This window comes from Crinia signifera, chromosome 3, assembly GCF_055691185.1.
Source record: "Crinia signifera chromosome 3, ASM5569118v1, whole genome shotgun sequence".
NCBI lineage: Eukaryota > Metazoa > Chordata > Amphibia > Anura > Myobatrachidae > Crinia > Crinia signifera.
This window is the reverse complement of record NC_139219.1, coordinates 333,342,953-333,355,116: the sequence shown is the minus strand read 5'-3', so window position 1 is coordinate 333,355,116 and position 12,164 is coordinate 333,342,953. Positions and strand designations below refer to the sequence as shown.

General features: G+C 57.3%; 1 protein-coding gene across 5 annotated transcripts in view; it reads right to left on the bottom strand.

Moving 5' to 3' along the window:
* Positions 1-10,392, bottom strand: part of LOC146064915 (DNA (cytosine-5)-methyltransferase 3A-like) — a 196,320-nt gene extending 185,928 nt beyond the window's left edge. For all 5 annotated transcript variants that reach the window (XM_083178924.1, XM_083178926.1, XM_083178925.1 and 2 more), the window contains exon 1: positions 10,257-10,392. The gene's annotated coding sequence lies outside the window, so the exon portion shown is untranslated. The remainder of the gene's footprint in view (positions 1-10,256) is intronic.
* Between the last annotated feature and the right edge of the window lie 1,772 nt (positions 10,393-12,164).

Sequence of the window (12,164 nt, the reverse complement as noted above, 5' to 3'; positions counted from 1 at the left end):
ACACACACTGACACTAGAGGGAGGAAGGTACAGGTGGGAGACATTAGTCACAGGAAGAGGAGCAGCCGAACACGAGGCCACGCACTGACACTAGAGGGGGGAAGGTACAGGTGGGAGACATTCTTCACAGGAAGAGGAGCAGCAGAACACGAGGACACGCACTGACACTAGAGGGGGGAAGGTACAGGTGGGAGACATTCTTCACAGGAAGAGGAGCAGCAGAACACGAGGACACGCACTGACACTAGAGGGAGGAGGGTACAGGTGGGAGACATTAGTCACAGGAAGAGGAGCAACAGAACACGAGGACACGCACTGACACTAGAGGGAGGAAGGTACAGGTGGGAGACATTCTTCACAGGAAGAGGAGTAGCAGAACACGAGGACACACACTGACACTAGGGGGAGGAAGGTACAGGTGGGAGACATTCGTCACAGGAAGAGGAGCAGCAGAACACGAGGACACACACTGACACTAGAGGGAGGAAGGTACAGGTGGGAGACATTAGTCACAGGAAGAGGAGCAGCAGAACACGAGGCCACGCACTGACACTAGAGGGGGGAAGGTACAGGTGGGAGACATTCTTCACAGGAAGAGGAGCAGCAGAACACGAGGACACGCACTGACACTAGAGGGGGGAAGGTACAGGTGGGAGACATTCTTCACAGGAAGAGGAGCAGCAGAACACGAGGACACGCACTGACACTAGAGGGAGGAGGGTACAGGTGGGAGACATTAGTCACAGGAAGAGGAGCAACAGAACACGAGGACACGCACTGACACTAGAGGGAGGAAGGTACAGGTGGGAGACATTCTTCACAGGAAGAGGAGCAGCAGAACACGAGGACACGCACTGACACTAGAGGGAGGAAGGTACAGGTGGGAGACATTCTTCACAGGAAGAGGAGCAGCAGAACACGAGGACACGCACTGACACTAGAGGGAGGAGGGTACAGGTGGGAGACATTAGTCACAGGAAGAGGAGCAACAGAACACGAGGACACGCACTGACACTAGAGGGAGGAAGGTACAGGTGGGAGACATTCGTCACAGGAAGAGGAGCAGCAGAACACGAGGACACGCACTGACACTAGAGGGAGGAAGGTACAGGTGGGAGACATTCTTCACAGGAAGAGGAGCAGCAGAACACAAGGACATGCACTGACACTAGGGGGAGGAAGGTACAGGTGGGAGACATTCTTCACAGGAAGAGGAGCAGCAGAACACGAGGACATGCACTGACACTAGAGGGAGGAAGCTACAGGTGGGAGACATTAGTCACAGGAAGAGGAGCAACAGAACACGAGGACATGCACTGACACTAGAGGGAGGAAGGTTCAGGGGAAATGTGAGGAAGAATTACTTCACAGAAAGAGTAGTAGATAAGTGGAATAGCCTCCCATCAGAGGTGGTAGAGGCAAATACAGTAGTACAATGTAAACATGCTTGGGATAGGCATATTGATATCCTTACAAGAAAATAAGGATCAAATATGGTTTGAGGTAACATGTTTAATAGAAGGGCCGACTAGATGGACCAGGTGGTTCTTATCTGCCGTCACTTTCTATGTTTCTATGTAACAACTAAACCCTCTTCCTGGCATCGGCTCCACCTTCCTGGCATCGGCACAGAGAGGGGTGCATCCGGAGGGATGGCGCACAGAGAGGGGTGCACCCGGAGGGAGGGTGCACAGACAGGGGTATATCCGGAGGAGTGCACATTAGGGGGGGGAATGGTGCACAGAGAGGGGTGCATCCGGAGGGATGGTGCACAGAGATTGGTGCATCCAGGGGGGATGGTGCACAGGGAAGGGTATATACGGGGGGATGGTGCACAGTGAGGGGTGCATCCGGAGGGAGGGTGCACAGAGAGGGGTATATCCGGGGAGATGATGCACAGTGAGGGGTGCATCCGGAGGGATGGTGCACAGTGAGTGGTGCATCCGGAGGGAGGGTGCTCAGAGAGGGGTATATCCGGGGGGGGGGGGGATGATGCACAGAGAGGGGTGCATCCAAGGGGGGGGGGGGGTGCAGTGGGAGGGATGGTGCATAAAGAGGGGTATATCCGGGGTAAGGGTGCACAGAGGGGGGTGCATCAGGGGAAATGGTGCAAAGAGAGGGGTGCATCAGGGGGAGGGGGGGTGCACAGTCTTAGCCTCACTATATAAGCATAGATTTATTTTATTTATTTATTTATTTATTATTTATTAACAGTGTCTTATATAGCGCAGCATATTCCGTTGCGCTTTACAAAGGGGACAGTGATACAACAAAACAGGGTATTTACAGACAGTCAAAATGTAGGAGGGCCCTGCTCGCAAGCTTACAATCTATAGGGAAATAGGCATTGATACATAAGGATAGATAATGTATTCTTTATTGCATCGATTCCACCAGAATGCGAGGTTCTGTGACTGGTTCATAGATGTGAATTCCCAGGAGGATGCCTGACATCTGTAGTACGCACCTGTCACCTGCCCACCCCATATACCTGTCACAGGTGTTCCCACAGGTTCCTGTGCTGTGCAGGATCCTCAGGGACTCCTCATACAGAAATATACCATGAATCATGTTCTAATTGTCCAGTGCACGGTACCACTTCCTTCTATCCCGGGTGCACAGTACCACTTCCCTGTGTCACTGGGATTCAGTATTGAATCCCGGCGGTCGGGATCCCGGCGTTCAGAATCCAGACGCCGGAATCCCGACAGCCGAAATGCCGACAAGGGGGGGGACGTGGATCGCCCCCCCTTGCGGGCTCGCTGCGCTCGCCACGCAGCGGGCCCGGTGCCTCGCTACGCTCGGCACACTAATTTATTCTCCCTCCAGGGGTGTCGTGGACACCAAAGGAGGGAGAATGTGTCGGCATTTCGGAGGTCGGGATTCCGGCGTCGGGATTCTGAACGCCGGGATTCCGGCGTCGGGATTCTGAACGCCGGGATCCCGACCGCCGGGATTTTAACTGCATCCCGTGTCACTGATTCCCAGCCATACTTCCCACTATGCCCCTCTAGCACTCTGCATCTAATCAGGAAAAGGGGAAGGTTAAAATTTCGAAGGGCAAAATTATGTGTGATACAGCTACCGAAGCTATGCTTGATGCATCATGCCCTCCTGGAATAAACACTAGTACCACCCCCTCCGTCTATCCCGGGTGCACAGCACCACCTCACTCTATCCCTGGTGCACAGCACCACCTCCCTCTATCCCGGGAGCACAGCACCATCTCCCTCTATCCCGAGAGCACAGCACCAGCTCCCTCTATCCCGAGAGCACAGCACCAGCTCCCTCTATCCCAGGAGCACAGGACCACCTCCCTCTATCCTGGGTGCACAGCATAACCTCCCTCTGAGACACCTACAGGCCGGAGGGAGCAATGAGATGCCTCTGTTCTCCAACGCACCGGGCACCAGTAATATTATACCCTATAGGCCGGAGTGAGCAATGAGACGCCTCTGTTCTCCAACGCACCGGGCACCGGTAATATTATACCCTATAGGCCGGAGTGAGCAATGAGACGCCTCTGTTCTCCAACGCACCGGGCACCGGTAATATTATACCCTATAGGCGGAGGGAGCAATGAGATGCCTCTGTTATTCAACGCACCGGGCACCGGTAATATTATACCCTATAGGCGGAGGGAGCAATGAGACGCCTCTGTTTTCCAACGCACCGGGCACCGGTAATATTACAGCCTATAGGCCGGAGGGAGCAATGAGACGCCTCTGTTATCCAACGCACCGGGCACCGGTAATATTACAGCCTATAGGCCGGAGGGAGCAATGAGACGCCTCTGTTCTCCAACGCACCGGGCACCAGTAATATTATACCCTACAGGCCGGAGTGAGCAATGAGATGCCTCTGTTCTCCAACGCACCGGGCACCGGTAATATTACAGCCTATAGGCCGGAAGGAACAATGAGACGCCCCTGTTCCCCACTGCACGGGGCACCGGTAATATTATACCCTATAGGCGGAGGGAGCAATGAGACGCCTCTGTTCCCCAACGCTCCGGGAACCGGTAATATTATACCCTATAGGCCGGAGGGAGCAATGAGACGCCTCTGTTCCCCAACGCTCCGGGAACCGGTAATATTATACCCTATAGGCCGGAGGGAGCAATGAGACGCCTCTGTTCCCAACGCACCGGGCACCGGTAATATTACAGCCTATAGGCCGGAGGGAGCAATGAGACGCCTCTGTTCCCCAACGCACCGGGCACCGGTAATATTATACCCTATAGGCGGAGGGAGCAATGAGACGCTTCTGTTCCCCAACGCACCGGGCACCGGTAATATTATAGCCTATAGGCCGGAGGGAGCAATGAGACGCCTCTGTTCTGCAACGCACCGGGCACCGGTAATATTACAGCCTATAGGCCGGAGGGAGCAATGAGACGCTTCTGTTCCCCAACGCACCGGGCACCGGTAATATTACAGCCTATAGGCCGGAGGGAGCAATGAGACACCTCTGTTCCCCAACGCACCGGGCACCGGTAATATTATACCCTATAGGCGGAGGGAGCAATGAGACGCCACTGTTCCCCAACGCACCGGGCACCGGTAATATTACAGCCTATAGGCCGGAGGGAGCAATGAGACGCCTCTGTTCCCCAACGCACCGGAATATTACAGCCTATAGGCCGGAGGGAGCAATGAGACGCCTCTGTTCCCAAACGCACCGGGCACCGATAATATTACAGCCTATAGGCGGAGGGAGCAATGAGACGCCTCTGTTCCCCAATGCACAGGGCACCGGTAATATTATAGCCTATAGGCCGGAGGGAGCAATGAGACCCCTCCGTTCTCCAACACACCGGTAATATTATAGCCTACAGGCCGGAAGGAGCAATGAGACACCTCTGTTCCCCAACGCACCGGGTATATTATAGCCTACAGGCCGGAAGTAACAATGAGATGCCTCTGTTCCAAAATGCACCGGGCACCGGTAATATTATACCCTATAGGCCGGAGGGAGCAATGAGACGCCTCTGTTCACCAACGCACCGGGCACCGGTAATATTATAGCCTATAGGCCGGAGGGAGCAATGAGACGCCTCTGTTCTCCAACGCACCGGGCACCGGTAATATTATACCTTATAGGCCGGAGGGAGCAATGAGACGCCTCTGTTCCCCAACGCACTGGGCACCGGTAATATTACAGCCTATAGGCGGAGGGAGCAATGAGACGCCTCTGTTCTGCAACACACCGGGCACCGGTAATATTATACCCTATGGGCCGGAAGGAGCAATGACGCCTCTGTTCACCAACGCACTGGGCACCGGTAATATTACAGCCTATAGGCCGGAGGGAGCAATGAGATGCCTCTGTTCTGCAACGCACCGGGCACCGGCAATATTACAGCCTATAGGCCGGAGGGAGCAATGAGACGCCTCTGTTCCCCAATGCACCGGGCACCGGTAATATTATACCCTATAGGCCGGAGGGAGCAATGAGACGCCCCTGTTCCCCACTGCACGGGGCACCGGTAATATTATATCCTATAGGCCAGAGGGAGCAATGAGACGCCTCTGTTCTCCAATGCACCGGGCACCGGTAATATTACAGCCTATAGGCCGGAGGGAGCAATGAGACGCCTCTGTTCTGCAATGCACCGGGCACCGGCAATATTACAGCCTATAGGCCGGAGGGAGCAATGAGACGCCTCTGTTCTCCAACGCACCGAGCACCGGCAATATTACAGCCTATAGGCCGGAGGGAGCTATGAGACGCCTCTGTTCTCCAACGCACCGGGCACCGGTAATATTATAGCCTAAAGGCCGGAGGGAGCAATGAGACGCCTCTGTTCTGCAACGCACCGAGCACCGGCAATATTACAGCCTATAGGCCGGAGGGAGCCATGAGACGCCTCTGTTCTCCAACGCACCGGGCACCGGTAATATTATAGCCTATAGGCCGGAGGGAGCAATGAGACGCCTCTGTTCTGCAACGCACCGGGCACCGGTAATATTACAGCCTATAGGCCGGAAGGAGCAATGAGAAGACTCTGTTCTCCAACGCACCGGGCACCGGTAATATTATAGCCTATAGGCCGGAGGGAGCAATGAGACGCCTCTGTTCTGCAACGCACCGGGCACCTGCAATATTACAGCCTATAGGCCGGAGGGAGCAATGAGACGCCTCTGTTCTCCAACGCACCAGTAATATTACAGCCTATAGGCCGGAGGGAGCAATGAGACGCCTCTGTTCTGCAACGCACCGGGCACCGGTAATATTACAGCCTAGAGGCCGGAAGGAGCAATGAGAAGACTCTGTTCTCCAACGCACCGGTAATATTACAGCCTATAGGCCGGAGGGAGCAATGAGAGGCCTCTGTTCTGCAACGCACCGGGCACCGGTAATATTATACCCTATAGGCGGAGGGAGCAATGAGACGCCTCTGTTCTGCATCGCACCGGTCACCGGTAGTATTATACCCTATAGGTTATTCGATAATCGCCCGTCCTGGGAATTGGCAACCCTGCGCTGGCATCTCAATCATGCCCTGATTAACTCTCACAGAAATCTCCTGCCGGCGGCCAATCCGCACTGTACACAGAGGTCCCCATTATTATCACTGGGGCCTGACACCTATGTACCACACTGTACAATTCTCCCGCTGGAGGCCGCTGCAGCACGCATGACAGGACAGTAGAAGCTGTTGCTATGGGCAAAGTCTCCACCTCCCACCAAGGTTTGATACCTCCGTAGGTTATAGGAAGGCAGCCTGTGTCTCTCCAGCAGCTGTGGAACTACACATCCCAGCATACCCGGCCACCGTTTAGCATACCATAACAGGAAAAACCATGGCAAGGCATGCTGGGGGTTGTAGTTAGAGAGCCGTTGGTGTAGGGATCTGTAGGGATGCTGGGCCTAGTCAGCCGGGCTGGATGTTCTATATTACAGCGTTATCTGTGAGTAAAACATCTGTTTACAGACTTCTGGCTAACAATGGCCGCTGTGTCCCCATCTCCTGTATGTAATACACAATACAGAGCTGCTGGGGGATGGGGCGTTGGGGTGTTTGCCAGGCGTGGATAAGGTAATGCTAGCAGTCACTGTACATGTCTGGGGGTGGGGGGGTCCTCCAGATCCCCATCAGGAACAGACACCGCTGTATTAACCCTATCCTAGCTGCAGAGGCACCAGCATACTGTGTGGGGCAGGGGGGGGGACTGAGTGGGGGGTTCCTCAGATGCAGGGGGTGTCCTCTCTGTCCCCATCAGGCACAGATACAGCTGCATTAACCCCCTCCTTGCCTCAGAGGTGCCCGCGCCGGTCCTACCCGCGTCCTGACGGCCCTACAATACAGAGCTGTTTCTGATTACAGTCAAGGGGTAACTGAGGACGAAGCGGAGAGAGATCAGATTATCCTCAGATTAGAGGATGAAGCCCCCCTTATCCCGGCACACACACCCTCCCCTCCCCCACCGTGCCGTTTCCTCACCGCACCATGTAAAACGGAGCTAGGTAAATATCATTTACGTCAGTAACCACGGCAGAGCCCCCAGCACAGCATCACAGGCCTCAGGCAGGGGGGTTACCCACATGTGCCCCCTGCCTGACAGCTGGGGAGACCCTCACACCTCCAGGCACAGACAAAGCCCCCAATCACCCTGTCTCTGGTCATTAGGAAGGAGTTATGGAATCCGCTGCCCCAGGGAGGGGCGTCCATGCTAAACAGCAAGCCCCCCGAAGCACAGTGCTGGTAACCCCGTGTAACCCCACACAGCAACAAGCTACAGGTGGCTGACATCAATCCCGCTGCCAGGGTCTGTCTCCAGAGCAGTGCAGGGGCAGCGTGCCTGGCAGGGAAAGGGTCTGTCTGCCTGGCACACACACAATGCCCAGTGCCACCTTATACAGCTACACTAATGCCAGGCCTCAGCCAGCCCTCAAGGGCAGACATGACAGTCACAGAGAGAGGATGTGAGAGAGGGAAGAGACAGGCAGGGGATGTGAGAGAGGGCAGGGGGATGAGACAGGCAGGCAGGGGGGATGAGACAGGCAGGCAGGGGGGATGAGACAGGCAGGGGATGTGAGAGAGGGCAGGGGGATGAGACAGGCAGGGGATGTGAGAGAGGGCAGGGGGATGAGACAGGCAGGCAGGGGGGATGAGACAGGCAGGGGATGTGAGAGAGGGCAGGGGGATGAGACAGGCAGGGGATGTGAGAGAGGGCAGAGGGATGAGACAGGCAGGGGATGTGAGAGAGGGCAGAGGGGTGAGACAGGCAGGGGATGTGAAAGGGGGCAGAGGGATGAGACAGGCAGGGGATGTGAGAGAGGGCAGAGGGATGAGACAGGCAGGGGATGTGAGAGAGGGCAGAGAGATGAGACAGGCAGGGGATGTGAGAGAGGGCAGATGGATGAGACAGGCAGGCAGGCAAGGGGAAGAGACAGGCAGGCGTAAGAGACAGAGAGGGAAGAGACAGAAGGGATGTGAGAGATGGAAGAGACATGCAGGAGATGTGAGAGGGCAGCGGGAAGAGACAGGCAGGCAGAGGGAAGAGACAGGCAGGCAGAAGGAAGAGACAGGCAGGCAGAGAGAAGAGACAGGCAGGCAGAAGGAAGAGACAGGCAGGCAGAGGGAAGAGACAGGCAGGCAGAAGGAAGAGACAGGCAGGCAGAAGGAAGAGACAGCCAGGCAGAGGGAAGAGACAGCCAGGCAGAGGGAAGAGACAGCCAGGAAGGGGCATGAGACAGCCAGGGAGAGGGAAGAGACAGCCAGGCAGAGGGAAGAGACAGCCAGGAAGGGGCATGAGACAGTCAGGTGGAGGAAAGAGACAGCAAGGTGGAGGAAAGAGACAGCCAGGAAGGGGCATGAGACAGCCAGGCAGAGGGAAGAAACAGCCAGGAAGGGGTATGAGACAGCCAGGCAGGGGATGAGACAGCCAGGCAGGGGCCAGGGACAGCCAGGCAGGGGCAAGGGACAGCCAGGCAGGGGCAAGGGACAGCCAGGCAGGGGCAAGGGACAGCCAGGCAGGGGCAAGGGACAGCCAGGCAGGGGCAAGGGACAGCCAGGCAGGGGCAAGGAACAGCCAGGCAGAGGGAAGGGACAGCCAGGCAGAGGGAAGAGACAGCCAGGCAGAGGGAAGAGACAGCCAGGCAGAGGGAAGAGACAGCTAGGAAGGGGCATAAGACAGCCAGGCAGGGGCATAAGACAGTCAGGAAGGGGCATGAGACAGCCAGGAAGGGGCATGAGACAGCCAGGAAGGGGCATGAGACAGCCAGGCAGGGGCATTAGACAGCCTGGAAGGGGCATGAGACAGCCAGGTAGAGGGAAGAGACAGCCAGGAAGGGGCATGAGACAGCCAGGAAGGGGCATGAGACAGCCAGGCAGAGGGAAGAGACAGCCAGGAAGGGGCATGAGACAGCCAGGAAGGGGCATGAGACAGCCAGGCAGAGGGAAGAGGCATGAGACAGCCAGGCAGAGGGAAGAGACAGCCAGGAAGGGGCATGAGACAGCCAGGAAGGGGCATGAGACAGCCAGGCAGAGGGAAGAGGCATGAGACAGCCAGGCAGAGGGAAGAGACAGCCAGGAAGGGGCATGAGACAGCCAGGAAGGGGCATGAGACAGCCAGGAAGGGGCATGAGACAGCCAGGAAGGGGCATGAGACAGCCAGGCAGGGGCATGAGACAGCCAGGCAGAGGGAAGAGACAGTCAGGCGGAGGGAAGAGGTAGCCAGGAAGGGGCATGAGACAGCCAGGAAGGGGCATGAGACAGCCAGGAAGAGGGAAGAGACAGCCAGGCGGAGGGAAGAGGTAGCCAGGCAGAGGGAAGAGACAGCCAGGAAGGGGCATGAGACAGCCAGGAAGGGGCATGAGACAGCCAGGCAGAGGGAAGAGACAGCCAGGAAGGGGCATGAGACAGCCAGGAAGGGGCATGAGACAGCCAGGAAGGGGCATGAGACAGCCAGGCAGAGGGAAGAGGCATGAGACAGCCAGGCAGAGGGAAGAGAGCCAGGAAGGGGCATGAGACAGCCAGGAAGGGGCATGAGACAGCCAGGCGGAGGGAAGAGGTAGGCAGGGCCGGGCAGTGCAGCAATTGGGGCACCTTGAGACTCTGCATGCAGAGGCAGTGCCAGCAGCTGGGTGGGCACAGATCTCCCTTCAGTGCCCCCTCCCCGCACTGCATGCAGCACACTGCCACAGGCTTTAATGCACGTTGCATGTATGACAGATGTATGACACCCCAGGAGGCTCCCCCCGCACACATGATATTATTAGGCGCCGTCACCCCACCCATGTGCACTTACCCCGGGGCAGGTCGGTGGTCGTGGATGGGGGGTCTTATCCCTCCTTCTCCTGCCTGTGTCCCCCTCAGTCCTCTGTGCACGTCCCCCCACCCCCCGGTTTCTGCTGCTGCTGCCGCCTGCACCGCCTCCTCCCCTGATCCGGGCTGCAGCCGTCGCCGCCGCCGGGTCCTAGTGCCGCCTTCTGCTACTCGCTCGCTGCTGCTCTGTCTGCTGTACCCCGCACTCACCCCTCTACCTGCTGTGCCCCGCACTCACCCCTCTATCTGCTGTGCCCCGCACTCACCCCTCTATCTGTACTCACCCTCTACCTGTACTCACCCTCTACCTGTACCCTGCACTCACCCCTCTACCTGCTGTGCCCCGCACTCACCCCTCTATCTGCTGTGCCCCGCACTCACCCCTCTATCTGTACTCACCCTCTACCTGTACTCACCCTCTACCTGTACCCTGCACTCACCCCTCTACCTGCTGTACCCTGCACTCACCCCTCTACCTGCTGTACCCTGCACTCACCCCTCTACCTGCTGTGCCCTGCACTCACCCCTCTACCTGCTGTGCCCTGCACTCACCCCTCTACCTGCTGTGCCCTGCACTCACCCCTCTACCTGTGCCCTGTACTCACCCTCTACCTGCTGTGCCCTGCACTCACCCCTCTACCTGTACTCACCCTCTACCTACTGTGCCCTGCACTCACCCCTCTACCTGTGCCCTGTACTCACCCTCTACCTGCTGTGCCCTGCACTCACCCCTCTACCTGTACTCACCCTCTACCTACTGTGCCCTGCACTCACCCCTCTACCTTCACTCACCCTCTACCTGCTGTGCCCTGCACTCACCCCTCTACCTGCTGTGCCCTGCACTCACCCCTCTACCTGTACTCACCCTCTACCTGTACCCTGCACTCACCCCTCTTCCTGCTGTACCCCGCACTCACCCCTCTGCCTGCTGTGCCCTGCACTCACCCCTCTTCCTGCTGTACCCCGCACTCACCCCTCTACCTGCTGTGCCCTGCACTCACCCCTCTACCTGTACTCACTCTCTACCTGTACCCTGCACTCACCCCTCTACCTGCTGTACCCTGCACTCACCCCTCTACCTGTCCTCACTCTCTACCTGTACTCACCCTCTACCTGTACCCTGCATTCACCCCTCTACCTGCTGTACCCTGCACTCACCCCTCTACCTGCTGTGCCCTGCACTCACCCCTCTACCTGCTGTGCCCTGCACTCACCACTCTACCTGTACTCACCCTCTACCTGTGCCCTGTACTCACCCTCTACCTGCTGCGCCCTGCACTCACCCCTCTACCTGTACTCACCCTCTACCCGCTGTACCCTGCACTCACCCCTGTACCCTGCACTCACCCCTCTACCTATCCTCACCCTCTACCTGCTGTACCCTGCACTCACCCCTCTACCTGCTGTACCCTGCACTCACCACTCTACCTGTCCTCACCATCTACCTGCTGTACCCTGCACTCACCCCTCTACCTGTGCCCTGTACTCACCCTCTACCTGCTGTGCCCTGTACTCACCCTCTACCTGCTGTGCCCTGCACTCACCCCTCTACCTGTGCTCACCCTCTACCTACTGCCTACTGTGCCCTGCACTCACCCCTCTACCTTCACTCACCCTCTACCTGCTGTGCCCTGCACTCACCTCTCTACCTGTGCTCACCCTCTACCTGTGCCCTGTACTCACCCTCTACCTGCTGCGCCCTGCACTCACCCCTCTACCTGTACTCACCCTCTACCCGCTGTACCCTGCACTCACCCTCTACCTATCCTCACCCTCTACCTGCTGTACCCTGCACTCACCCCTCTACCTGCTGTACCCTGCACTCACCCCTCTACCTGCTGTACCCTGCATTCACCCCTCTACCTACTGTGCCCTGCACTCACCCCTCTAC